The sequence below is a fragment of the Anomalospiza imberbis genome, chromosome 5 (genome assembly GCF_031753505.1).
Source record: "Anomalospiza imberbis isolate Cuckoo-Finch-1a 21T00152 chromosome 5, ASM3175350v1, whole genome shotgun sequence".
NCBI classification, from domain to species: domain Eukaryota; kingdom Metazoa; phylum Chordata; class Aves; order Passeriformes; family Viduidae; genus Anomalospiza; species Anomalospiza imberbis.
In genome coordinates, this window is record NC_089685.1 from 26,502,262 (window position 1) to 26,530,044 (window position 27,783).

The window sequence follows — 27,783 nt, forward strand, 5'->3', positions numbered from 1 at the left end:
ATAAAGTTTATATTAATTTTTTTGTAAGAGGGATTATGCATTTATATGCATAAAATAATGTTAAATGCAAACACATTCTCTAAATATTTTTGTTTACTGATAGCATTAAAAGTGTAAACTTCCAAAGAATATGCATTTTTGTGTATACCAGTTTGAGGATATTTTCAGTATCATCTCTACATATTTGTGAAATATTCTGACCATGAATGTTTTGAGTATTTGCTCACAAAATTCTCCGCAACTAAAGAATATTATTATATCCAGTTTTAGACTTGCATTAGCTGATACAATTTTTTTCCAGAAATTCATTGTGGTAAAAAAGAAATTATGATGGATTTGAAATAAACTATTCTTGAAATATGCTTCTAACAAAGCAGCAATCAGGTTAGTAAAAGAAAATTTTAGCTAGTCAGGCTAATTCTTCAGGCAGTGCATGTTCATTCTAGAGAACTTCTTACACATAATGAGGAAAGAAAGAAATAGGAACTTGGACTCAAGAGAACTTATGAGGAGCTGATATTTGTTTGCTATTGCCATGTTATCTTTTATCTTCTTCAGCTGCCTTGCTTGCCAGTAAGGAGTGATAATGAAGGCTGTTTTAAGTGCTTAGTGCATACCTTGAAATGTGTGAAGATAAAAGATTGCAGATAGAACCAGTACATTAGTTCTTCTGTAAATGCACTCTGCTCATTATCTTATGAGTATAATGAAATTGAAATCAGAGAAAATTAAGTCATAGCTAAACATTTACTAGAGCCAAGATGTGAATCGGTATGTTTTAGAGTTCTATATCTGGCCAACTCACCAAATCCTTCCTGTGATTCTGTTTAAAATGTCACCTGGGTTATAATTTTGACTGGATTTGTGCTGCCTCATACGCTGGACATGAAATAAATTGTGCATGTCAAATTAGTAGAAAAAATGGGTTTCTTTTGTTTAAAAAAGAGAATGAAAATATAATGTGCCTTATTGCCATAGGAAATGAAGGAATTTTGTACCTGCTGGCTTCCTTTCATAGTAATCTCTATTTCAATGTTTGTATCACATATAACTCTGGGTAATTTCTAAACTTCTTTCTGCTATCTAGTTGAGATATAGCCTTCCCTACCACTTGAAACACCTCTGAGTCTGTCAGGCAGAATCAGTGACTATATTTTTGCTCACAATTTTATTTCATTGTGGAGAGTTCATCTTGGATAAATACAGAAGTAAAACAAGTTGAAAGGCATGTTGAAGTTGCATATGAGACAGATGTGGGAATTTGTTGCAGTAATTTCTCCACTGTTTAATGATAAGCAGTTACACACATCACTTCCCGAGCTATATATATTGTTCTGACCATTCAGTATTGTATACAAGTCACCACCCCCCGCAGACATTAATTCTGTCCAAAATCAAAATATTACCTGATCCAAGAAGGAATGTACTTCTAATTTATCTGTATCAATTCAAGTCACAGGTCGTAGATACATGCAATATTGCTTGTAGTTTTAATTGGGTTTTTGTTTGCTTAGCATTTTAGGGGTGGATAAGGGTTGGTAAGACTTTGCCTTGTCCTTGAGGCCTTGAGTTTTGAATTACTTTTGAGACATGTAAATGCTTCAGCAATTTTCCTGCTTGAGACAGGAGGCTCTATCTGGAACTCCAACATAGCAGAAAAACTATGAGGTATTGCTTTCTGATTAGTATTTTAGGTTAATTATCTAGTCAGCAGTGTAAGGCATAAAAATGTGTATTGTGATTAAAGTCTATTTCAATAGAACATTTCAGATATATTTTTAAAAGGCCAGAGGAGCATGTAAACAAAAAAAAAACAAAACAAAAAAGAGAGAATAATGTCAACAAAAAAAAAAAAGAAAGAGAATAATGTTCAAGTCTATATTGAGACCTTTGCATGACTTAGATTCAGACAATGACTGAAGCATTATAATGTGTATTTAAATTACAATCTTTAGATACCCTTTGCTAAGCGAAATTGGCTTTACCTCTTTCATATATGGTGCATGTGAAGAAGGGCCAGGATTGAGATACAAATTTCTGGCAGGGTAGTTAGGGCATGAATTTAAATTGGTCAGTACTGGTATAAGCCTTTAATTCCTGGGAATTCAGGTATCTAGTCTAAAACAACAAGGCAGTATCTGTGTTTCTCAATGTCCTAAAATTCAGCCTCAGATTTTTTTTTAAAGTCCACCTTTCAAAAATGGAAGAAGGATGGGTAAAGACAGAGTAAAGTAGTACATCTTTTCTTTTTCAGCAGTGGCCTCTGCCCTGGGGCTCACCTTTCCCCTACCAGAGGAAATTTGTCACCCAGGACCACACCATGACTGTACTGACTTAGGGTGTGCTAAGGTGAAGGTTTCTTTTCTTCAGCAAACTTTAGCAATGGAATTTTAGGCGCTGAGTCAACTGAGATCCCTGCTGGACTTTGAGAACCTCAGAAATGTTTAAATACTTAAAATTACTGAAGTGCCTGGTCTTCTGTGTTCTTACTTGAATTTTTTCCCTAAGTACACAAGGAAACATGAAATTACATACATATAAATTGCTGTTAGTTTAAAAACAATTGCATTTTTAAATATTGTTCCATTTTGACATTCTTAGAAGTAATTAGTGTATTACCTTTAATCTGTAGATTTTAGAACCTTAGTACTTGAACTAATTTTTCAGATTTGTATACTTATAATGAACATCTACCATTACAAATGCTATGTTGGAGTCAACTCCCATGTCATCTCTTCTGAGAACCAGTTATATGTCAAAAACTAAAGCTTGAAAAGCTTAATAGATTTGTGTCAGACTGTCAGGTTATGCAAATCAGCCTATTATCACTGAAATTAATGGAGCTGTACTGATTCATACAAGCTGTAGGTTTGGTTTATTGCTTCACAGACTCACAGAATCACAGAATCACAAGGTTGGAAGAGACCTTCAAGACCATCAAGTCCAACCCGTTCCCTGACACCTCAACTAAACCATGGCACTGAGTGCCACATCCAGTCATTGTTTAACACATCCAGGGATGGTGACTGCACCACCTCCCTGGGCAGGCCATTCCAGTATTTTATCACTCTTTTGATGAAAAACTTTTTCCTAATATCTAACCTATATTTCCCTTGGCACAGCTCCAGACTGTGTCCTCTCATTCTGTCAGTTGCTGCTGGAGAAAGAGACCAACACCCACCTGACTACAGCCACCTTTCAGGGAGTTGTAGAGAGTGATGAGGTCACCCCTGAGTCTCCTTTTCTACAGACTAAACCCCAGCTCCCTCAGTCATTCCTTACAGGACTCGTGTTCCAAGCCCCTCACCAGCCTCGTTGCCTCCTCTGGACATGGTCAAGTGTCTCAACATCCTTCCTAAACTGAGGGACCAGAACTGGGCACAGCACTCAAGGTGTGGCCTCACCAGTGCTGAGTACAGGGGGAGAATGACCTCCCTGCTCCTGCTGGCCACACTATTCCTGATACAGGCCAGGATGCCATTGGCCTTCTTGGCTACCAGGGCACGCTGCTGGCTCATGTTCAGTCAGCTGTTGACCAGCACCCCTGGGTCCCTTTCTGCCTGGACACTGTCCAGCCACACTGTCCCCAGTCTATAATGCTGCAGGGGGTTATTGTAGCCAAAATGCAGGACTTGGCACTTGGACTTATTAAACTCCATCCCACTGGTCTCTGCCCATCCATCCAACCATTCCAGGTCTCTCTGCAGAGCCATCCTACCTTCCAACAGATCGACACACGCTCCCAGCTTAGTGTCATCTGCAAATTTACTAATGAAAGACTCAATCCCCTCATCCATGCCATCAATAAAAATATTGAATATAACTGGCCCCAGCACAGACTGCTGGGGGACACCACTGGTGACTGGCCACCAGCTGGATGCAGCACCGTTCACCACCACTCTCTGGGCCTGGCCATCCAGCTGCCAGGTATATCAAGGATATTGTGAATTGTGTCCACAAATGCTTACTTCCTCTTGTCCAAATTGCTGATGCACTAGGTAGTGCTCTTTGAACTATGTTCCTGAATATGAATTTCCTTTCTAATTTGCTGAATGTTCTCTTTAAATTACATTTAGAGTCAGAAAGTCACAGGTAAAATATTGTAAGATATGCACACTGTTGAGATTTCAGCTAGCTAGAAAAGGTTAGTGCTGCCACTGATTAGAGCAGAAGAGATCTTTTGTCCTCTTGGTTCAAGAAAAATAAGTTCTGTCTCGAGAACCTTTCATGATATGATAGTTTCTTGAAAATGATAGTTTCTTCATTTTTTTCTCTTGCTTTATCCAGGAGTTACTAGAAAGAGGAGATCATGTTAAATATTATGAAAAAAATTATCTATTACTAATACCTAAAGAAATTGTCCTATAGTTTCTTCAAAACTTGTTTTTACTTTGTTTCCCTATTAGAAATAAGAATATTTTACGAATAAATATAACATAGTAGGGAAGAAAGAAATCTTAAAATATTTTATAATATTTTAAATGCAATATTTTTAACATAAGGGATTTTATTTTAGGTGTAGCTTGGTTTAGATACATTTGTGTTGAAATAGCTACAGGAAGTGACTGAAAAATGAGAAATTCCAACAGTTCTTGTCTTTGGGGGTATTGGAACATAACTGAAAATATCTACTCCTTTTGCTTGGTGTATATTCAGATGATGAAGAAAACACATTTAAGACTGATATATTATCTTGCTTTTATTCTTGTTGAAAACTGCATGGATTTTCTATTTAAATATTTAATTTCTTCAGAAAAATTACTTTTTTAATTCACATACTTAGAAAAGCATTGTACAGCTTTGTTTGAAACTACTCATTATCTCGTAATGTGGTAATGCCATATGTAATTAATCAAATCCATTACAATTGTTCTTTAATTTGTAGGCCACCTAAAAAAAACAAGCTACATTCAAATTGTATGGTCCCTGATAGAAATTTACAAAACCCCTGTACTCTAACTAGTAGTTTTCAATAATGTATAAAATATGGTTAGAAAGTCTTAGGGCACCTATCAGCCTTCTTTTTAAAGGCAACTTTAAAATACTGCTGCTGGAAGAATGTTTCTTTTGGAAAAGCAAATTGGTTTTTTTACTCAGTAAGTATATTGTCACTAAGTACTAAATGTTGCTGGATTACATTATTCATCATTCCTCTAATGGTTAAAGGCAGAATTTCATATAAATATTTTTATATTCTGCAAAATATTTGGAACATCAGGATCATTCTTACTGCAGCCTTGGTAGATCGTGCTATTTCTCTGTCAAGAAGCTCTTTTGACATATGCAAAACAGCTACTGATTATTTACAGAGAAGAAAAGGGCTGTGTGAAGGCTGTGTGAGGTACTATGCTGGGTGTAATTTGAAGAGAACACGTAGGGAATTGCTGGAAAAGGATGGATCTTTAGCTGTGCTTTTCAGCTGTGAGTCTCTGTTGCAGCTCAGGATGATGTGATGCTTCCAGAAGTGACAATATATAACATATCTCTTCTGTGCTAACATTGGTGGACTCCAGGCTTAAACATAATTAGAAAATTACTTTTCATCTATTTTGTAAATTTGTAATAGGAAAACCCAGACAACTTGAAAATCATGTGATAGAGATCTCTTACCTGAAAACCAGACAGTTTAGTAAGTTTGGTTTTTAATTGGTTCTGTCCTTGTAAACTATTGAATGAAAATTATTAATGTATAAAAAACATTGCTTGCTTGCATAATAAAATAAATATAGTGTGAGTTTAATATTCATATGCAAAACTACAAACATTATTAACAAGCTAATCTCAGTAGTTTTTTACCATACTTTTTTGGCTTGCTAACTTAATGAAAGCAAGTGCAGAAACCAGTAACAGATCACATTTCTAAAAAGCAGTTCTTCTAACTGAGCCACTATAAGAATTGCTTATATACCTCTATACTGTGTAATTTACATACATATGTAAATTATAGCGAATAATTGCATAACTCTCAGTATACTTCCTGTGCTTGTTAAATGCTGGTTAACATAATTTTTATACTGCTCTACCCATAAAGTTTCAGCACATTTAAAATTAAATTTGCAGATGCATAAAAGGACACTACTTGAATTTTTTATAGTGTAAGCTGCTGTTAAAACATTATTATGCTTATTTTGAAAACATTCCAAATCTAATATTTAACTTATCACAAAAGTAATTGCTTTTGTTACTGCAGTAAGAGGCATGCATGCTTTTCCTTAAATTAAACTAGTAGATAATTATCTTAATTTTATGTGCAGCATAGAATAATTTTTTGCTGTAGACAAAAGAACATTGTAATCAGGTTTCTTGAAGCTCTGCATGGTTTGTTTTATTTATTTCTGTTAACATGAGCACTTGAAATTCTTTATGTTAACAACAAATACTTTAATACACTCGTAGCATTGTAATTGTGATTTTTTAAATAATACAAGTGTTGCAGATTTTGTAAGGAGATGGTAATATCCTAGAATTATTGCAATAATTGTAAAAGATGCCTCCTTTCGACCATGTGAGCCTGTAATAGCTGGAGAGGTCTCGAAGAACAACTGTAAATTTTTATGAGTTCAACCTGTTTACTTACCTGCATCATTTGAAAGAAAAAAATAGTGGATACCTGTGGAGTAGGGGTGGAGCAAGGAGAAGGATGTTATCCAGAGAAGACACAGTAGAGTCATTAAGTCCTTTCAGGCACGGAGACAGAGATGAATATGGAGCTTTTTGTTAGGGATGAGTGAGAATTATAAAGCATTAGAATCCAAATGTTCTCTGGTGTGTTGCTTAGCACCCTTTGAAGTTTATGTTTTAGCTCTCAGAATCATCTGGGTTTTATGAGTTTCCCTCAGAGTTAGAACTGAAAGGTTTAGAGGACTCGGGGAAGACTTGATGGATTTCTCTAGAGTGGTGTGTTTATTGAGTTAAGGATCTGAGATTGCTGAGCAGGGCATTGTGAGAGAATGATACACAATGGATGTTAGTGGTGTCTGAGGGCTTTCTGTATGTTATAGCTTTCTAGGGGTGTTTCAAGAAGCATCTGCTTTATAATAATGTATATGATACTTTGCATGCTTTTCATGTATAGTAGTTGGTATGCTTTCTGTTTTATGTTGAGCAGAGTGGCTAATAATAGGATACTGCTAGAGGTGTATTTGAAATGCATTTTGGTGTAGAAGTAGTGGTTATGAAATTTCATCATAGTAATTTGAGGAGGTCCAGAAGATAAGAATGTTATCTGTATATTTTATATGAACAGTAAAATTGTGCTGCATCTAGTGTTTCATTTGTAACTTGCCATGCTGTAGATCAGTCAGTATTGGCAGATAAGGTAGCTGGGAGTGAGAATGGAATCAATTTATGTTTAAGCAGGAAATCTGAGTATTAGACTTGTTCTTACTGAAGGCAGACAATGATTTGTGTTTTGAATTGGCCAAGGTGATGGTGGCTGTGGAAGAAATCTATTGCATTTCCCAGAAAATGAAACTCTTGAACAGTTGGAGGCTAGATGTTTTTTTCTAAATTCCACTGATTCTTCAGAGAGAGTATTCTCTAGCCTGTAGTATACATGTGCTAGGATATTCTTCATTTTGTTTTCTTTAATTTGCGTGATCTGTGAGTGACAGAACAGATTGTATGTTAATTTTAGGAGGTGGTGAGGATGGGGTTTGCTGTCATTGACAATATTTTGAAGGAGGATGCAGAGTCTCTGTTAAGGCCTGGTACCAGCTGGGGTTAATTGATCATTACTGCAGTTTGTTGTACAATATCACATATTTCTTTTGACTTCAACAGAGGAATGAATAATGAAGTCATGAGTGAAACCAGCCATCACTACAACTTTTCTCCCACTGAAAAAAATCTATAAAGTCCTTGGCTATGGTTCTTAAATCATCTGAGAAAATAAAAGCTTAGAAGAAGAGGGATGAAATATGAAGATGGACTTGTGTATCTGAAAGATTAGTTGTTCATCTCATAACATTAAAAGATTCCAGCTGAGAGGGAAAGAAAGTGTGAGACTGAGCAAACTAAGTAATTCATGAGATTGATTTTATTTTCTTTCCTCATCCCTTTCCTTTCTGTGAAGGATAACTTTTGAATTACATTTCAGAAAATTATAGAGGGAACTTTTACAAGCTACAATACTTTAAATGAAAAGTATATACAGATTACTGAGAGTAAAATTGGCTGGTGACTACAGAATGAAGATTATAAGGATTCTTGAGAAAGAGCTGACATTAAACATACTTCTACTTTTTTTGTGAAATAACTCCACTTTTTGAAGCCTGTGCCTAGGTATCCCTGGTAGGTCAGTTTTGGAGACATAAGACGGCTAGCCATGGCAGCAGGTCTTCAGATGCCACTTTCCAGAGTTAAAGCATCTTAGAGTCACAGCAGTCAATACCCATCACGATTGCTCCTCTGTAATGACTTCCGATATCTGCGCTCTTAACTCTGACTGCTATTGACTATCAGTGGTTAGAGAGTGTAGAGCTAATGAACTGCTAGCCAGTGCTGTCAAGACAGTCAAATGTTCATACAATTCTTGGGGTAGGTTTAGCAGATTTTTATGTTGGAGTTATCATTTTAGCAGTGTTTTGACTGAGACGGGGATGCATGCGTTTATTTCTTTTTCAGTAGAAAGCAATTTTTTCAACATATGCAGGATCATGCAATGCTTATGGAATTTCAGAGGTGGCAGATTTACAAGAACCATGATGAGTGGGTCTTTACACAGATTTCTGCAGTGACAAATGGAATTTTTCTGTGAGGGACAGCAGTAGCATCACTATTCCTCTGAGCATTTGAAGAGTTGAATCATTCCCCTTTTCTGACCTATAAAATCTGTCGTTCCATTTGTGGAAAGGAGGAAAGAAGAGCTTAATGTGACATAGTAAAAAGGAAATGTTTCTCTCAAAGACCTGAATTTAGGAAGAGGTGTCTGATATGTAGGGTGAGTGCTATTGAGGAATGTATGTCTCCTGATAATTGCTTACTATGTTTTGCAAAACTTAGGGTAGAAAAATTATAGTTACAGACATGAACAGAAGGTTTCAATCTCAGAACAGCTGGAGGATATGATTCTAACATTACAGTTACTCAGGGGAAAAGAATAAAGTTATGTATTACATTCCTTTAATGCCAAGGTTAAGGCAAAACAGAGCCTCCTGCAGTAGTTCTTACTTTTTATAACTGACACCTTAATGCAGGTCTATGGGCATGTAATGGTTGCTTAATTTATATGTTTATTTAATATTAGGAAAAATATAGCAATTTTTAAAATCTCTGCATGAAACAGATAGCTTCCTAAATAGCAAGTAGTTGGAAATGTTTTAGGAGGCAAAAAACAGATGATGTTTTAACTGTAAAATGTATCTCCTGAAAAAGAATAAAAAGGAAAAAGATTCCTGTAGTAATCAGTGCAAATAAACCTATGGAGATGCTATCTCCATATAAGTGATATAAATAAATGAACTGTAGCCATTCCATCTAAGAGATACTTATTTCTGTACATGCTTCTTTGGGTCATATCTTTACTTGCTTCTTTGCTAGTCAGATAAACTAATTTCAAGGTTTGATTTACAAAATCATACCAATTCACAAAGTATAATTACGCAGTAATCAGTTATAAGTAAAATAACAGGGACAACAAGATCTCTTGCAAGATGGATGATACTGAAATCCTAATTGTGTATGAGCATGTTCACTGCTATGTGACATTGAATCAGTGACCTTGAAGCAGACAGGTGTTCTGGAAGTCAGCAGAGCTGCAGGAGGATCTGACAAGTGTGAAAGATTCGTTGCTGGTTGGGAATATATTCTTCATTGTGTCATGTTTAAACAAATCTGATACCAAATTGTCTCTTTCTTCTGTGCCCCCAAATCCTCATTTCAAAGCAGTTTTCTTCATTCAAATGCTTGATGATACATGAAAACTCATTTTGTTTATGGATACATGTCTGTATGTGAAAAAGACTGAATGTGTAGGGGAAAAATTGCACCATAGGCACTCCTAGATAAATACTTTATATTTATGCCTTAGTGAAAAACATTTAAGCTGTAGTAATGAAACAATCCTATTGCTTAACAAAATTGCATTTTGCAAAATAATAAACCTAGTGTTGCATCCCACCAGCAAATAGGTCATATGAAAACATTTTGAATCACACTGGGGGAAAACCCCACTTTACAATGTTGTCAATAATTGGAAATAAAACCTTTTTATAATATAAATATTTTTTAACTTCCGTATTTTTGTCCTTTTAAAATTAGTTCTTCATAACTGAGTAAATATTTTGTTCTATCTTTTCTGTTGTATTTCCTCTTTTCTTCAGAAAGCATTTTAATGTGTTATTTTCAGTATTTTCTTGAGAAACATTTTGATAATATTGTATTATTTAGATACCTGTTTTACATTTAGAAAACTAGAGGATATTAAGGCCAAGATTATGCAAAAAATTTGCTATCTTTGCATCTAGATATTAGCTGAAGTGTTGAATGGTAAAGAATTTTATTATTTCTTTTTTTGCTGCTATTTTCCAAAACTTGGTATTGAAGAGTTAACCTTCAAGCTGGCCTATGTATTGATAAACCTTCTTGTTCAGATTTGCATGTGATTCATTCTGTGCCTTTTTTCTTCAGCTTGAGTTCTACGCATCATAAAGCCCTTATATTTACAGGAAGAAAATTTGCATTTTTTCAACAAAATAATTATAAGCAATATTTACTTCACTGAGAACTCCAAAAATTTTCTTTGTTCCCTCTTCTAGTAATTTGTGTTCATTGCTGTCCATAAATGTTCTAAAAGGAAATACCTAAGTGCCTTCTCTTTGTTTTTGGTACTGTAGGTTGTATATCTTCTCACAGGCAAAATGCCTGGTATATATTATATAAATGAAACTCCAAGCCATTCATGTACATTACTGCTCTGCAAGTATTATTTAATGCACAAAATACTTTTAAGGCAAAATTCAATAAATGTGGAATTCTCCATGGAGTGGCAGTTGAAAACCTCATAAATTTAGATTACACAGTCATGTCAGTGAATTCAAATTAATGAAATGGATTCCCACACAAGTACTACAGTAATTTACATATTAATTTCTGCTAATTTTTTTATGGCTGTAACAGACTTGTGCTAGTCACATTCTATAAAATACAACAGATTGTGAAACAACAAACAGTGAGCAGTTGGGCATGATTTATCTGTCATTCCATTGGATCTTCATTTTCCCAGGAAAATGTTCTGTCTACATTATTAATGTCTGACAATTTTCTTGTATTCATGCCCTGAAGCAGAATATGTCTGTTAATTTTGTGTAACGGCTGCTTTCCTAACAAATAGTATTTGTTTTTCATATTATGACAATACTAATAAAGAGAAAATAAAGCTAGCTTTGTGGAGTTCGGCACTAAATGTGAAATGTAATTCTGTGTGTACATGTGTTTATCTTAGGTTACAGAGATGTTAATATGTTCTTCACTAGATTTTGTACGTTTTCATTCTGTACCATCATCCCAACTTCGATGTTAAATGTTTCCTTTTTCTCTTTTTTTTTTTTTTTTTTTTTTTTTTTTTTTTTTTTTTTTTTTTTTTTTTTTTTTACTGTGTCCTACAAATGTGGGCAAAGTACATGCTGCTGCAGAAAGTCCTAGCAAGGTGCTTCTGTCCAGAAAACTGCTTGGGTGAGGGCAGTTGGAGTAACCTTCTCCAGAAGGTGGTTTCTTATTACAAGGTTTTCTTGTATTCATTGTCTTAGCCTGCCCTCTGATTAAGTGGCAGTGTAGAGCAACATGCATTGTGGGTGAAGGGAATACTTTTTTTGGAAGTTGTAGCACTACACTAGCTGTCTGGTCGGTAAAATCACATACAAGCTCTCTAGAAAATCTCAAAAACATCTACTAGATTGAAAAACTAACACATGTTGTTAATTTAAATGATATCTAAGTATCAGGTAACTTTGAAATCAATCTTTCTTTCCTTAGATTATTGACATTACATAACTAGTCAAAGATATAATGACATCTATTCCTAGATTCTAGAAAATAAATGTCCTGCTTGTATAGAGTTGTGAGCTTTTGTGGGAGAAAGATTGCATGAAATGTCTGAAGTTGACAGGATAAGTGGAGATAGTGAGAATGTGTTTTGTATCAATATTTTCAAGGAAGAGCCTACAATGCCTGTATCTCTAGACCTGAATGCATAATATCATGCTCCTTTTTCTTTCTTTTCTTCCTTTTAATTTTGGCAATAAATGTCTCCCTGTGGAATCTCAGAAGACTTAATTTTTCTTTTTACTCTGTATCATTTGCATTATTCTGTGCCTTATTTTTCATTGACTTTGACTTTAGAACTTCAAAAAAGAAATATCAGATAATTTTCATATCTAGAAAATAAAAGTAAATGAAAAGCTAAACTTTTTGCAAGTTCTTATGCAAGGGAGTGTGTTAGACAAACTTAGGTGTGACTATATAATAATGCTGTAATATTGATACAAACTAAAGTGGTGTCCTGAAGTTATGAAATGTAATGCTTTAGGACATATTTTATGGAAAAAGGATATCTAGCTATGGTCTACTCCAGCCGCTACCTTTGATAATTATTTACAGTTATTACCTATGCCTGACTATGCAGACTCATGGGCTCAGTTTCAGATAGGTGTTTGCAGTGCCAGTCCATACTTATTTGAGTGGGATGGTTGTTAGCTGATCGTTGTGCCTTTCACTAGCTCCAATTGCTTACATGTGTAAGCATTTTTAGCAGTTTCCAAGATAAATAAAACCTTGGTTCAGTGCCACCTGTATGTTAAGACATAAATGAGACAAATTTTAGGTGATATAATATTTCCAAGTTGGACTTCTTTTCTTTTCTGCACAGATAAAATAAAACAAGATGGCTTTCCCCACATTTTTCTGGCTACTTTGATTTAATGATAATGAAATTTTGTCCTAGTTTCATATCTCAGGCTCTGCCCAGCCATGTGTTTTTCACTTGGACCTGTCCCATGGCAGATAATGTGCATCTCTAAATGCTGCTGCGTCATCTTCAGTAAAACTTTTATTTTTCAGTGAGATTCAGTGAGAGCTTTAGACAAGCCCTGCCTTAGGCTCAGATTTTTGGCAGCAGCTCTAGACAGGTGACATGCACTGAAGTCACTCTGGCTTGCAGATTCTCAAGAATGGCAGATCAAGTCTATTATAAAAAGAGTCTATTGAATAGACAGGAACTTAACAAACAAAAGACCTTAAACAGAGCAACTTGCTACACAGGATTGTAGATTGCATAAAACAGTGCATGACATAAAGGCACCTATATTATAACTAGCAAAAAAATAGTAAGGATTAGGAGTCAATGTAATTTACCACCAGCTGATGATGGGGTTCACAGAGTCATTGCACTCAACCCTCAAGAGAGTAAGCATGAAAGTTGGCATCTCAGCTTTGGGGAAAAGACTCCACACATTTCCAGGGAATGTGCAGAAGACTTCTTCTTTGTGGAAGTTTGCTGTAGCTTTTATAAAGTGAAGTGTCTGTTAGTCAGGAATTCCAGCTTATCTACCTACAATCTCCCTTTAGAGGCAAAGTGTTTATTGTCAGCTGGGAATGTCACCTCCATCGTGCCAAAATAATTCACTGCCAGGCAAGCTGTCCTGATGAAGTTATTTCACCAATTAGCAAATTCATGTGAGGGGGAAGATGCCCTGAGCTATTGCACCAGCTATTAGGCAGAACAGATAAGTCCTCCTGTGACAGGCAGAATGTCCTGCTACATTAACATGTGGTTGTACAACTCTGATCCTGATGGCTACATTTCTTTGGTTTTGGAAATGAAGGAGGAGAAGCTCTTTATATATTCCCATGTATTTTTACCAGAGTGAAAAGTTTCTGGAGTATCTTCTGAAAGCTTAGAATGATTCACTGCTAGGAACAGTGGCAAAGGGAGCAGAAAGTGAAATCCTGTGACAATACACCTACAAATGCCTTTCCTTCAGCATGCTTGTTTTCAGGCTGTGCTAGATTTGCAGTGTAGTGATGACTGTAGCATCCTAATATGGCTGTGATCTTATAATAGTATTTGAATTATTGCAGCCATTGTAAAAAGAGATTATTTAAGAAATTTTATGTACAGAACTATTTTAAATGGTCTTTGAAATGGCCATAATGACTAGAGAAAATAAGATACAATTTGGAGTATGTAGTTCTGTATTTTCCTTTGTACTGCACATAGCTTGGATTTTAATTTTTTTTTCTTTCCAAGTATGCTTTCTTACTTTGTCATTTCAATTTTTTTTTATGTACATACAGAACTGACCTTTTTCCAAAGAAACATTAACTAAGAGTACAGGAATGATGATGCTGGCTCACAGCAAGATCTGCTTAGCTCAGCAACCCCTTCTCATAAGTATTATCTAGTCTTTGTATTGTGCTCTTTCCATTATTACAGACAGATAACATCTTCTTGTGTAGAAGTTACATTATATGGTGAGACACAAGCTATGACAAAAATGTATTTACAGCTGTAAAATTATTTATTTGTACTGGTTCATTCTATATCAGCCATTTGGAAATTTTCTATCCTTTTTCCACATTATATCAGTATACAAGAAGCTGTGTAAAAAGATAAATAAATTAAGCAAGATTACTTGCCCACAGAAGTCTATCTGAATTAATCAAACTTGATAGAACCCTGTGCATATAGAAGTTTCAAGTGTTTGGGGAAAAATGTAAGGGCAAATTTAAGTAAAACAGACTAGATAGAAATAAATGAGTCACAAATGCTTTTGCTAATAAACAGAACAAGTTTTGAAGGACATATTTTTTCCTACTGCATTAGAAGTGGATTCTGAGGACAAGATTTCAATAATGAAAGGTCACTTCCAACCCAAATAATTTTGGTTCTGTGAATTGTTGTGCATTTCTCCATGCAAATATATGTTTTGCATCTCTTATGAGATTTAACATTACTCTTGCAGCAAAAAGAAAATGCCTCGGGTGGTATGGATTATACATGTAAGCAATATCATAATGGTAAATCAAATAATATTAATTTATAACATTTTACAGACTTCTGGCTAAGTGGTGGAGAGAATTACTAAGTAATCTGTTGTTTCTAAGACATTTCTTAGGAATATAGTTTGAATTACTATGAAATGGTAAAACTTGCTTACCTTGTCAGTAGTTAAATAACAAATCTGTATGTAGTGATAGATTTTCTTAAAAATCAGGTATTCAATTTGTATATGAAATAAAACAAGAAACCACCTCATTTATAGGATAATATTAAAAAATATTTTGAAAGAGTTGTTTTAGTTGTCTCAAAGAACAATTTTCATAATGTCCATTCTTATGTTCATTCAACTGATGTTGAATTACAAAAGTGGGCAAGAAATCGGACCTTAGGGATCTGTAATGTCGGTCTTCCCTTGGATGTTGTAATGCAGAAACAGGTTGTTTTATGGGATGTTTAGAATTCTTTGAACCTTAATACCAGTCAAGTGTGTGGATAGTTGTTTTGACTAGCAAAGTCATGCTGGTGATCCTGATATGAGATATTATAGATTCTCAGAAAAAATTAAAGGAGTTTTTAACTACTGGAGGTATTCCTGTAGCTGTGCAAATGATTCACAACATATATTTGTACAAAGATTAGATTATATTTACAGAATTGTCAGTAAACAGAACTTAATTATATGCAAATGTATATTAAAAAATTAATGCATCCTTTAAATAAGTGCTTTCTAGTGTAATGTTTTGCTAACTATTCTAATATGAATATTTGCTATTTGTTACTTGCAAGTTTTACCTAATGGTTTTTTTTTTGGATGGACAAACTAAGCTTTTCAAACAGGAGATGAACCTGAAAAATTTAAATAGTTCTTATCTTTCTGACAGCTAAGAGGAGCATTTCATTGTCTGTTTTTTTTTTCCACAAAACTAGACAGAAGATGGGAGAGAATGGGGGAAGAGGGGAAGCAACAGAAGAAACAGAGAAAAAGAGAGTGGGGGCAAGAGAGCAGAAATGAAGAAGTCTTAGGAGTGTTTCAAATTCTCTGTGAGCTTTAGCTTTTTTTTTCCCTGGATTTTTTTAGATTTTTTTAAGATCTTTACAGTGGTTTACTGTGTGGTATAAATAGTATCCCTTAATCAGTGCATCTGTACATTTGTTATAATTTTCTGAGTTTTTTTTTTTTTTTCCTTTGTTTTTTTTCTGCATAGGAACTGGAATTAGAGTAAAATCTTCTTTTTCTTTCAGTCTAGCATTGGTCAACTGTATTTATGGCCTTCAGCTCACAGAACATTTTCCCATAGGATCCCTCTGTGGCATCAGGCTTGTTATTTGATAAAACACTTTTTCAAAGTGAAAAAATTCTTTTCCTTCACTTTCTTGTATCTATGAATCTTTTCCTTTTGCCTGTGGAAAAGGTAGAAGAGAGAAGGTAGACTAATATCTTCTCCTCTCTCCTTATTCTTTGGATAGAGCCTCAGAGAGAGAAGTCTCTAGGGAAGTAAAACCTAAGTAAGAAGATAAACTATTTCTTCCAAATTCATTCTTATCTATAATATATGTTCTGGGGTGGGTTCGGTGCTGCATGAACAATGGAAGTGTGGACCAGGACAAATGGGCCCTGACATGATACACTAGACCTACCAGAAAAGCCCATGTTCTCAGAAAGTTTGAAGCATGAGCAGGGAGATCAGATAAGAGGCAGCATATAAATGTTGCTTCATATGGATCAAGGAAGATGGAATTATTGGTATGGAAGCTCATGCAAAGGCTATTCTGCAGCCTGAGGCAAAATTCTATTTGAAGCTTTCAAGTTGTATGTACTTTGTAAAGTGTGTTTTCCTCTTTAATCTTCATGAAACATGGAAAAAGTACATACTTTTGTTTTTGGAAGTCAGTACAATTTTATGCAGTTTCAAATCTATCACCGTTCATTTTACAAACTGTTTTTCTGATGCTAAAAATTCTTCTCTTTGCTGATTTGTTAATATAAATTAGTTAAATACAAGTACCGATATGTAATTATGATAGCAAATAATAACCAGCTTCTGGATTTGGAACAAGACTTGACATGTATCAGTGATGTGTCTGGTGAGCTATAATGAGACAGATGAGGAAAAAAGACTCTCCTGTGTCTATTATGAATTTTGTGGATTTGAAGCATTAAGTACAGTTTCTAACACGCCACATGAGTTAGTAAGTTGTGTTTACTTTATGTATGGTTGGCTAGGGCAGCACATCACACCCCCTGAAGTTCAGCACAAAAGCCTGTCTGTGATCATAAGTTTAATTCTCATTTGGTAGTAATTTGCTGTCCCAGATAGCAAGAAAACATTTCTGAAACATTACAAAATATACTGCTCCAAAGTTGCAATATCTGTAAAAACCTTTTACAATTAAAATAGCAGCACCCTCTAGTGTGGATTCAGTTATACTGGTTAAAATCCTTCGCATAAGTATAGATTTTTGAAGGAACAATAAATCCCTCTAGCACAAAGAATTTTATGCTAGCATAAATATGTTGAAAGTAGAGGTTGTACTGTAGAAATGTGGTTCTGCTGAGAGAGATGTACAAACACCTGGTGGGTAGTCACATCTCAAACATATAAAGCTACTTGGAAAGTTAGTCCTTGTCTTTGCCCTTCTAGAGATACTAAACTCTAGGTCAGGGAAAGAAAAAAGTGATTGATTTGAGTAATTTTAAAGTTAAGCAATTGCATTAAGACAATGCAAAATGGAACCATATTATGATAGAATTGAAATGCTCTTTACTTTATTTACCGTGATTGTTTCTCATAAAAACGAATTTATTTTTCAAAAGGTTAAGGAAGGATGATAAATTGGCTTGCACTTTCCTGTGTCATTAAGCTGCACTTTTAAGCCAAAGAACATATGGACATTTATGAGAACTGATGGAGATCTGAAAGTAGTGCTGACAATTAGTGCTTCAATAAATGTTCATCCAAATGAATCCAGCAGGAAGGCCTATTCATTAAAAAGTATTTTGTGGTATTTAAAGTTTGTTGCAAAGCTTTTGAGTAAAAACTTTTATAAGTTTTGAATATATTGTTCTCCTACAGTTGTGAGATAATACTCAAAGCCTATCACCTGGTTGAGGAATTGATCCAACTAGTTATGCATGTCTTGTGTACCATCATGTTTATTTCCAGCATCTGTAATCCAAGTCTTTAAATACAATAAGAAAACCAACATTTATTCTACTTCTGATCTCATCTAAACCTCTCTTTTAGCTTCTCAACCTTGTAAGTGATCTCAACCTTGCCTTTGTAAGTGATGCTCTTATAATTTTTTTTATGAGCTCCTGTGACCTTCACAAGCTTTGATTTAAATCCTGTGCTGGTCCCCAAAATGTTCATGATGTTTCTAGTAATAATGATGCCATTTGAATCTCCTCCTTGCTCCCAATTCAACATTTTTTGTGGTTTACATTTTTTGAATTTTAAAAAGGTTTTTTTTGGTTTTTCTTGAGACCAAATGCAAGACTTGGACACTCAGAGAAAATAGTTTTCTGATTTTTTTTTCCCTTTCAAAAGGTTAACTTATTTCTGTTAACTTTCTTTAGAAGTTTAATATTTATGCTTTTTTTTTTTTGATGGAGGTGTTAATTCTGTAATTTTGGTAGGTACTATTCTACTAGGCATACATATATTAGATGTGTATATATACTCAGTGAATGTTACAACTTGGAAATATTTTTTAATATTTTCCTTGAATATTTTGAGGTTAAATTGAAGAGACTCTCATAAATAACCTTGGAGTTACAATCTGGGATGATTTGCAGCTAGAACTAGAATCAGCTGTAAAATTAACAATGCACCCACTTATAATCAATTAACTCAAGCATAATGATCCAGTTGGGGATTTCTGACTTGCTTTTCAGATGTATGTTTAGAGAAGAGTGAGGGATTTTTCAGTTGGATATTAGGGAGGAAAAACAACAATACATGAGACAACCACTTTTACAATGAGGTAAAAGCGCTGGTTTTTATTGCTTAAAGAAGTTGCAGATCTTCAGACTTTGGTTGGTGCGTAGGAAGAGACCTAAAAAGCACCTAGTGTGCAGCAAAAAGACAAACTTGGAGACCTCTCATTCTGTTTAGGAATTAGGCTTTCTCTGGAATGATGTTCCATGGTCCTTACAAAACAATTTGCTGAAATGAAGGATATATTTCTTAAGAGTACTATGTAGTATTATTGAAGAGCTTATACTGACTTTGTGAAGTTCTTTTATGAAATTATAATATGATGTATGGTGTTAATGATGTTTTTTTCTCATGACTACTGAGTAATTTTCTTTTTTTGTGTGATGATATTATAAGGAGATTAGTTGGGAGAAATCAGAAGTAGTTCATTCATTCTCCATGCTGGTGATGCATAATATTGGGTTTTTTTGCACAGAGGAGATGATCAAGACAGTGAATATTTCATACTCTTTTCATATGTCCTTTAACAAATCCATTGCCTTTCTTTACATTTTAACATAAAATTTAATCTTGTTTGCCTCTAGTGTTTAATTTTCTATAATGTTTGTTAGAATTCCATGTGTTGGAATTTAGCTTGGGGAAAAGGAGGTTATAAATGAAGTTTCAGTCTCATATATTCATGAGTAATGAAAAATTATTTTTTTCTCTCAAAGGACCTTATTGTATGAAAAAATATTTGAAACAATTGAGTGCAGAAACTTCAACCTACTTGCATTGAAAAATGCACCATTGTGAAATGGTACTTTTGAGCCCTGTTACAGTCTTTCATTTCTGGCCAAATAGGAGAAAGTAAGCTCAAAGAACATTGGTTATGTAAGAGATGAGGAGAGAATTTTGATTTTTACTGCTTTTTTTCTTTTGCTTTCTCTACTAAAATTTTTTCTGCTATATAGAGATTTTGCCAGGAGTTCTGGTGTTAAAAATCTGCAGAACTCCAGAATGCTCTGGGCAATGTTTCTGCCAAAAACATAATTAGATTATGGGAAAATATATCTTCAAATTGAAAGAGAGTATAAATATAGAAAAGTTGACATTTGGATGCTAAAATTCAAATTCAGACATTTGGACTTAAATTCAGATTTACATAAATTTTGACCTATAAATCATTGACTTTCCTTTTGTCTAAATTTGAAAGAGTATTCTGATGAGTGTCAAGAATTTTGTACCTAAAGATAAGTAATTTTTCTGTCTCCAGAGATGACATTGACCCTCTATGAGGTACGTTTCAGTTTGGTTCTTTTTTAATATGATGTTTTGGAGTGACAGCAGTGCTAGGTTAGGTTTTATAAAACATCATACATAAGTGATTCACCTCTGTGTAAATTGCTCTTTGTGAGAAGCAATTTTTTTGAATGTGGTCTTGTTTATATGGTGACCTTGGAAAACAAGATGTCAAGTCTGCATGCTGCCCTACACCTGAATGATTAAGATGCTGTGATCATTTAAGAATTTTTTTTTTTGTAGTCAATAGCCAGAATAGGTGTTGTCAGGGTATAAGACCTTGAAGTTGATTTTTGTGATTACTTTACAATTTTAATTTAAAAAGTTATGGAAATATTTTGTTCAGCAAATAAAATAGACGTATTTCAGAATGACATATTTCCTTAATGTTCAAAGCTGTAAGAATTTATAATTACTTTTAAGATTTTAAAACATTGTTTCATTTTGAGTCTTTGGTGTGTGAGGATGGATATGGATTTCCTGAGTGAAATAAATAGAGCTTATTTCTACATGCTCAAAATTCTGCCTCTAGTGAATCTGGGTCTCTGATATCACTTGGAATTTTCTGTGATATTTCTTAAATTAGAGAATAAGTAATTTTATAGTCAACATTTCCAAAGCCATTTTTAAGCTTTTTTTAAAAACTTTTTTTTTTTACTTGAAAGTTTACTTTGTTGAAAAGTGCTTTTAATATTTTCATTTTTATTAATTCAAAATATGAGATGTCTTACTTGACTTATCCTGGTAAGATTTAGAATTCAAGGAGTTGTCTCTTCATTTTCTGTTGGAAAATATACAGTTAGTAAGACTACTTCAGTCAATACCTTTCCATTATTCCAAACTGTCACACTATATAATATTTTTATAAGTTTGTGTACCCAGTGCTTTAATTGGAATATTGTTTCAGCACATCTTATTGCAAGATCAGACACTAATATTTTTGCCAGAGTATATTGATGATCAGCTGAATAATATACATACATACATATAGTGTGTTTATATTTTTAAATGTATTTGTTATGCTGTTATTACTGTCTTTCACCTTCATTCTTTGTATATTCCTTCTTAATACATTTTAACATGCTGTGAAATCCTTCTCACTCTTCATTTGATGAGAACCAAAGGTTTTACAATTAACATATAAGACTAACAATGTGATGCCTTGTTGCACTTTTGTTTTCCTAAATACCATAGTAGTCATAGGACAATGAACAGTTGTTAGCAATATAGAAGCATCATTCCAGTTTGTGGGGATTAATGCCAATCTCAAATTTGGCTGAAGTCTGTAAAAATAAAAGATGGCTTTATATCCTCACAAAGAAGAAACTGACTTTGTTTCTGTTCTTTTAAAAAACAGTGGGGAGAAAATTAATGATATGGTTCTATATAATAACCAGGAATTTCTGGTTTTTACTTCTTAAAAGGAAATAGTTGCAAGGAAAAACTTTGTTGAAGAGTTACTTTCCACTTTTCTTGAGCTCAGTCATAAGCAGATTTCTGCCTGACAGCTAAATCTGCATTTTGCCAGCTGCTTTGTCACGTGAACTGTGGGGTTTTTCATTTATTGGAAAACTAAAGAAGCCACAGGAAGGTTCTGTGTTAATCTGGTCCCACTGGATTCAGTAACTTGTTAAGCTTTTTCTGCAATGTGGTATTTAGTTTTAGTCTACATTTCCAAAATAATACTAATACAAAATTTAGTACCTGTTACTTAAAGCATATTCATAAAATAATTCAGACTGAAATATCAGAGCTTGTCAAATATTTCAAGTTATTTTTTATATACAGCATGTGTTTTGCAGAGATATTGAAATACAGAAATGGCCATGCTAATCACGTAGATATCAAAGTAAGAAATGACCTTGTAAGAGGGGGAAACGCCTTAAGCTGACTTTGTGGTAGTTTGGATAAGAAGGATATAATTTACAGAAACTACTGCCCAAATTCATTCAAGTTGGTAGAATAAAGCAATGCCTTGTGAAGATGCCTCCAGGGTGGTAGGCAGCCTTTTCCTTTGCTCCTTTTTGCTATCTGAAATAAAAATTTGTCCTTTCAAGAATGATAATGAGCAGCAAACTGAAGTAGCCTCCCTATATTTACATCCCTCATCTCCATGTAGGTAGATAAAAACATGACACTTTATCTTGTCGGTTTCAAAATACCAAACTCTTTACACAGATTTAACTTCATGCTTTTCTATTAGGTCAATATTTGAAGATTATTCAAAACCAGGACTAGATGATTCCTTGTTTATTACTTTTATTGATGCTTTTGTAATTGGTATAGTGGTTTGAAATAGGGGATCATTTTGAAATGGAAAAATAAACTGTACATTATTCAGATCTTTCTTCCTAATTTAAAATACAATTCTATGAAAGCTGTGGTCATTCCTAGTGGATTTCTGTGTTCTATAGACTAATAAGATAAAGGCTATATTTCTTCTGCTGTTGCTTTCTCTTAATTTGTGAAATCAAGTACTGCCTCTTAAAGTAAGAAACCAATAGGGAATTTTCTAGGATGACCTGCAGAAGTTCTGGTTTTGAAACTGTGTGTCTTTTGCTGGGAGAATTGATTTCCATAATAAAATTTTTCTTGAAACACAATAATTTTTGAGCAATTCATCATAATAATCAATTATACAGCATATTGGATACACAGTCAGGAACTAAGTTCCTTTACTTGTAATTAAAATGGAAAAGTCCACTCATTTGCTCCCTGATGAGTAGAACTTATTATGCAATAAGTTCTACTTAAGAAATAACTCTTTTTGCTTACGTAATAATTGTTTTTTCTCGCAAAGGATATCTACTAGATGGGTGCTGATTGAACAGCTGATGTCACCATTTTCTCTCTGCAAAGGTATTTTTAATGATGAAATTAAATAATTATTTAAAATATTATAAATATAACTACAATGATGGCAATGTACTTCTAAAAGGTAACACTAAATATGTTGTCTTTTTCAAACTACTTTCATCAGCTTAACTTTTCTTGTGTACAGTCTGAAGTGAGGTCTATGACCTGAATCTACAAGTTATTTTTAGAAATGCCTGATCATCACACATCCCTCCATTCACTAGTGAATAGATTCTACATTTGCTTTGTGGGGTGTTTCCACTGTATATTTATCTTGCTATGCACATTTTCAATTTTATTAAAAATGTCACACTGTTACATAACAATGTTACTTGCTATGTGAGTGCTATATTTGCTCTATATTCATAGACAGGGGATGAGAACATTCCCGAGAATTAGGAAAGATTATAAGACAACTTGCCAAAAAGCATATTTCTTAGTTGTTAGGGATTTTCTGTATTCTGATTCTGATTTGATTTTGATAAAAATCAAACAATAAAACAACAACCAGAACAGAAGTCAAAAAACTGTTATGACTTTGCATCTTGTCCTTTTAGAGCACATAAATAAAAGTTTAAATTTATTGATTTACTGAAGTCTTAAATGCAACATTGAATATGGTTAGCCACTGCTGCATTTAATCATTCATGAAAACAGGAGATGAAACAAAGAAGTTGAAAACCACACACATATGACCAAAACAAATGTTTAACTACACAAAGAACTTAAACAAAAAACCACTGGAGTCAAACACATTATTTTCAAGAGTGAGTTTATTTTCAAAATTATTAAAATACACAAGTAATCTGGTATCTAGGGTCAGTTGTTATTTTAAAACAAGTTACAATAATTTTATGGTTATGAAGAAGTGATTTTAGCTTTTGACAATAATATGAAAGAAGATGTGTCCACAATAAGATAGAGACAGTAGAAAAATAGGGATAGTTGGCAAGTAGTAATTACGTTCTTACTCTTTTACAACAACAGAAAACACTGCAATATCCTGACTTGCGCAGTGTGGGACTAAATTCTTAAAAGTAGGATGCTTTTGGCCATATATCATGGAAGGTCTCAGTTTAAAAAGTGAAATTACTTTTTAATCTTACCACTTCGTTCACTCTTTTCCATAAACCTAGATCCTGCTACGTGCTTGGCAAACCTTCTAATTTGTTAATTTAATCATTACACTTCTGCAGTGCTTCTCAGTAGTAAAAGATATGCACATATTTCACAAGCTACAACAATTCTATTCATCTCAGAGGAGCTATTGTATTGTATAATTAATACTGGTATTATCAAAGTAAGAGTTTCTTTTCTATGTCACTAGAGCCCATTCCTACTCTACATGCTATAAAGGGACATGACTGCTTACAGAAACCAAGTCTGCAAAATAGTTCTGTTAGATTTTACTAATCTATTTGCTTAGTGCTAGAGCCAGGCACCCATCATGTTTTTTATAGTTAAATACACACTTTCTTATAAAAAATGAGAAAACCTGCAGGGATTAAAAATATCTGAAATTACAAAATCATTGTATCAAAAATGAAACTTTTGAAACAGTAAATCATACTGAGTGATAAAGTGCCATGAGTATATTGTATCTGAAAACATATTCTCTCAGACAAATTTTAACTGATTTTCTTTTTATTTTCTTCTCTGTCTGCAAAACACTTCCTAGCAGTTTCTTTATTTCAGTTGCATAGTTTCCATTTTATTTTGTAACTTTTTTTTTAGAAAAACCAAGCAGCCCTCAATACTTGCTCTTCTAAATGCCATAATTTTCTAGGCATTCATTCTCAGGGTTAGCATTTATTTATTAGTCCTAATATTCCATATCTTACTTCCTACTCAATTGTACATACCTTTCTCAGTCTATCTGCAAAGCATTTTTGTTCTGTACTTTCAAATCCTTTCTGTAAATTTTCTGACACATATAAAGAATTTACTAAATTGTTACATTAGGGTATAAATTTTAGGTCCATTTGTGTCTCTGAGTTGACATGCCTCTGTATTCTTTCCTTCACTATGAACAGTGTCTGTTACTAGGCTGGCAGGTTTTAGGTATTTTCAGCCAGTAAAATACCAGGTATACCAGTGATATTTAAAGAAATAACTATTTTATAAGTCTTTGTGGTGAAGTGGTGAAAGATTTTCTATGCCCACCATGATTTTTAAAAAAGGCAACAAAGGGACCACTTTTTCCTAATCTTCAGTCTTTGTTTAACATGGAAGTAATTTTCATTCCTTCTAAGCAACAGTCAGGAAACACATTCAGATGTGTGCTACTAGTTTGTCAAAATTTCCAAAACTAAGCTCTTCTTCAGAACTATGCTCTCTTCTTTTGATCTTTTTTCCATATCAGTAAGGCAAGATTTACAGAAAGTGGTAGTGATTTTTATCAGTTCACAAAAAAAAAAAAAAAAAAAAAAGCCACATGTTTTTGGGAATGCAGGCCCAATACAAGATCTTAATTGCAGGCAGTCCAGCTGTATGACTTCAATAAAAGATAATACTACTTCTTCCAAATCTTGACTTATCTCCTTAAATCCTCACAGCTATAACTACATTATGGCTTTTGACCCTACTGGCATTAATCTGGCCTACAGAGCAACCCTATATAGGCAGCAGCACATGTGATGATATTTATCAAATTCTGTTTTCAGCTATGAAAAATTAAAATTCTAAATGAGAATACTAATAAAGAATATGTTAGCAATGAATAATATTGTTTATGTAAACCCATGATGAGATTAGTCCTTGTCCTGGGGATGGTTACATTTATATTTCAATAGTTTACAAAGCATTCTTAAAATATTCACTCTCTCCTTAAATTCTGGGACTGTAGGTAAATTCCAGATCTTCAGGTCTTCTCTTGAACTTTTTTCCCAGTTGTAAACATGCATGCTATATCTTAGCATTATAGGAATCAGTCTAAGCAGGAGGATTTTTTGCTGTATGCAGGTTCGAGGGGTGAGAAAGGCTTATCTTAACACCTATTCCAAGAAAAATCAAGCTCTTCTGCAATAATTAAATTGTCAATAGTATTTCCTATATTTACTCCTATAGTAGGTGAAAAAATATCAGAAAGAAAACATTAAATCCATTCCAAAATGAACTGGAAAGAAGATGAGGAAATTTACCTGAAGGATATATGTTTCTTTCATTTAGTATTTTTTCAGCTTTTCTGTGAAAAAGCCTAGGAAAAACAAAAGATGTTAAAGGAAGGATTCTCAAATGGTGTGTCTGATAGAAGAAAAGTAGTCGGTAAGTATGTATGTTCAAGTTTTATATTAATAGTGCAGTGTACTTCAGTTCTTTGCTAGGACTCATGTTAGCACTTAATGTGCTATTATTAGCCAGAAAAAGGAAGATGAACAGAGAAGTAGCAAATTTTGCAGAAGACATAACTCTATTTCAAGCATCTAAAATGGGGAAGATTGTGAAGTGCACTAGCAGACTGACTTAGTGAGTTGAGTTGCATGGCATGATTGCAATAGAATTTCATCCACATAGCTGCAGGGCAAGACATCAGTGGCAATTATTAGAAATGTCTCTAAGTCCTAAAGTTACAAGCACTCAAACAAAGTGTTTGAATCAGACCAGACTCAGGAATGAGTACTAATACATGAAACTGGCTAGCTATAATTACACAATGTTATATAGCTGAATTCATGTTGCAGTTTTCCCCTTCTGTGAGCCAATCTGCAGTTCTAAAAACAAACAAATAAACAAAAAAACTAAAGAAAAATGTAAGATATAACACTCACAGATATTGAACAATGAGAAACACTAGAGGAAATCAAAAGTGGAACCACCACACTGACATTAATTTTAAAATTAACTTGTCATAAGAAAGGCATAGACTTTTGAAAGAGAGTGGCAGGAAATTACAGAAAGCTGATGAATTATTGGAAATGTTGAGCAAATTTACTTCACGTGGAGATCATTATCACTGGATGATATAACTTTATTTTGCAAAGATCTTTAAATCTGTGATAATATGTAGCTGGAGGATTAGATAATTTCTACTTCAGCATAGCAGGGTATTAATTGGTATAGTTGCCCTGGAGACAAACTACTTTAGCCAAAGGGGCTTTGTGTAGTTTACCCCAGTGCTCTAAGTACCATTTTGAATCAAAGAATCCTTTCTCTGAGCAATTAAACTGTCTATTGGATGCTCAGTGCCAGATTGCTGTCTGCAGAAGGGAGGACAAACAACCTGCAGCTTTGTGTCCAGTGTGATGAGCAGAGGAATCAAAACTCCTTGTTCACTGGGTGTTTTAACATACGCATTAATGCCTGTGTGCTGGATTTTGACTTTCTGTCTACAGTGGTGGCCTCTTGCCCATGTGTCCCTCAGATGTTTCTCCAAGTAAAATTAACGCACTGTCAGGATTGGTTTAAACTATCCTTAAAAACTTCCAGTGATAGAGACTCTGTAGGCTCCCAGAGCAGTGTGTTTTGTTTTTGATGACTGTAATATGATATGTTATTTGTAAATGTAGATATATTTCAGTAATTTGTTCTTGTAACAGTGGAAGCACTGGAATGCTCTGATTTGATTCTGCCATCACAGTATTGGCCAACATAAATTAATTTTCATCTCAAATTTCTGGAACACCACCAAATGAAGTGCCTCTGATATGAGCAGTGGTTGTTCCTACTCTGAGATCCGATTACTGTTTTCCTTGTAACAGAAAACAACATACT

The 27,783-nt window shown here is 34.0% G+C and overlaps 1 protein-coding gene across 11 annotated transcripts in view; it reads left to right on the top strand.

The window, feature by feature from the left end:
- The window catches only part of IMMP2L (inner mitochondrial membrane peptidase subunit 2), a 414,256-nt gene that overhangs the window by 71,580 nt on the left and 314,893 nt on the right, over positions 1-27,783 (top strand). The gene's annotated exons all lie outside the window — the stretch shown is intronic.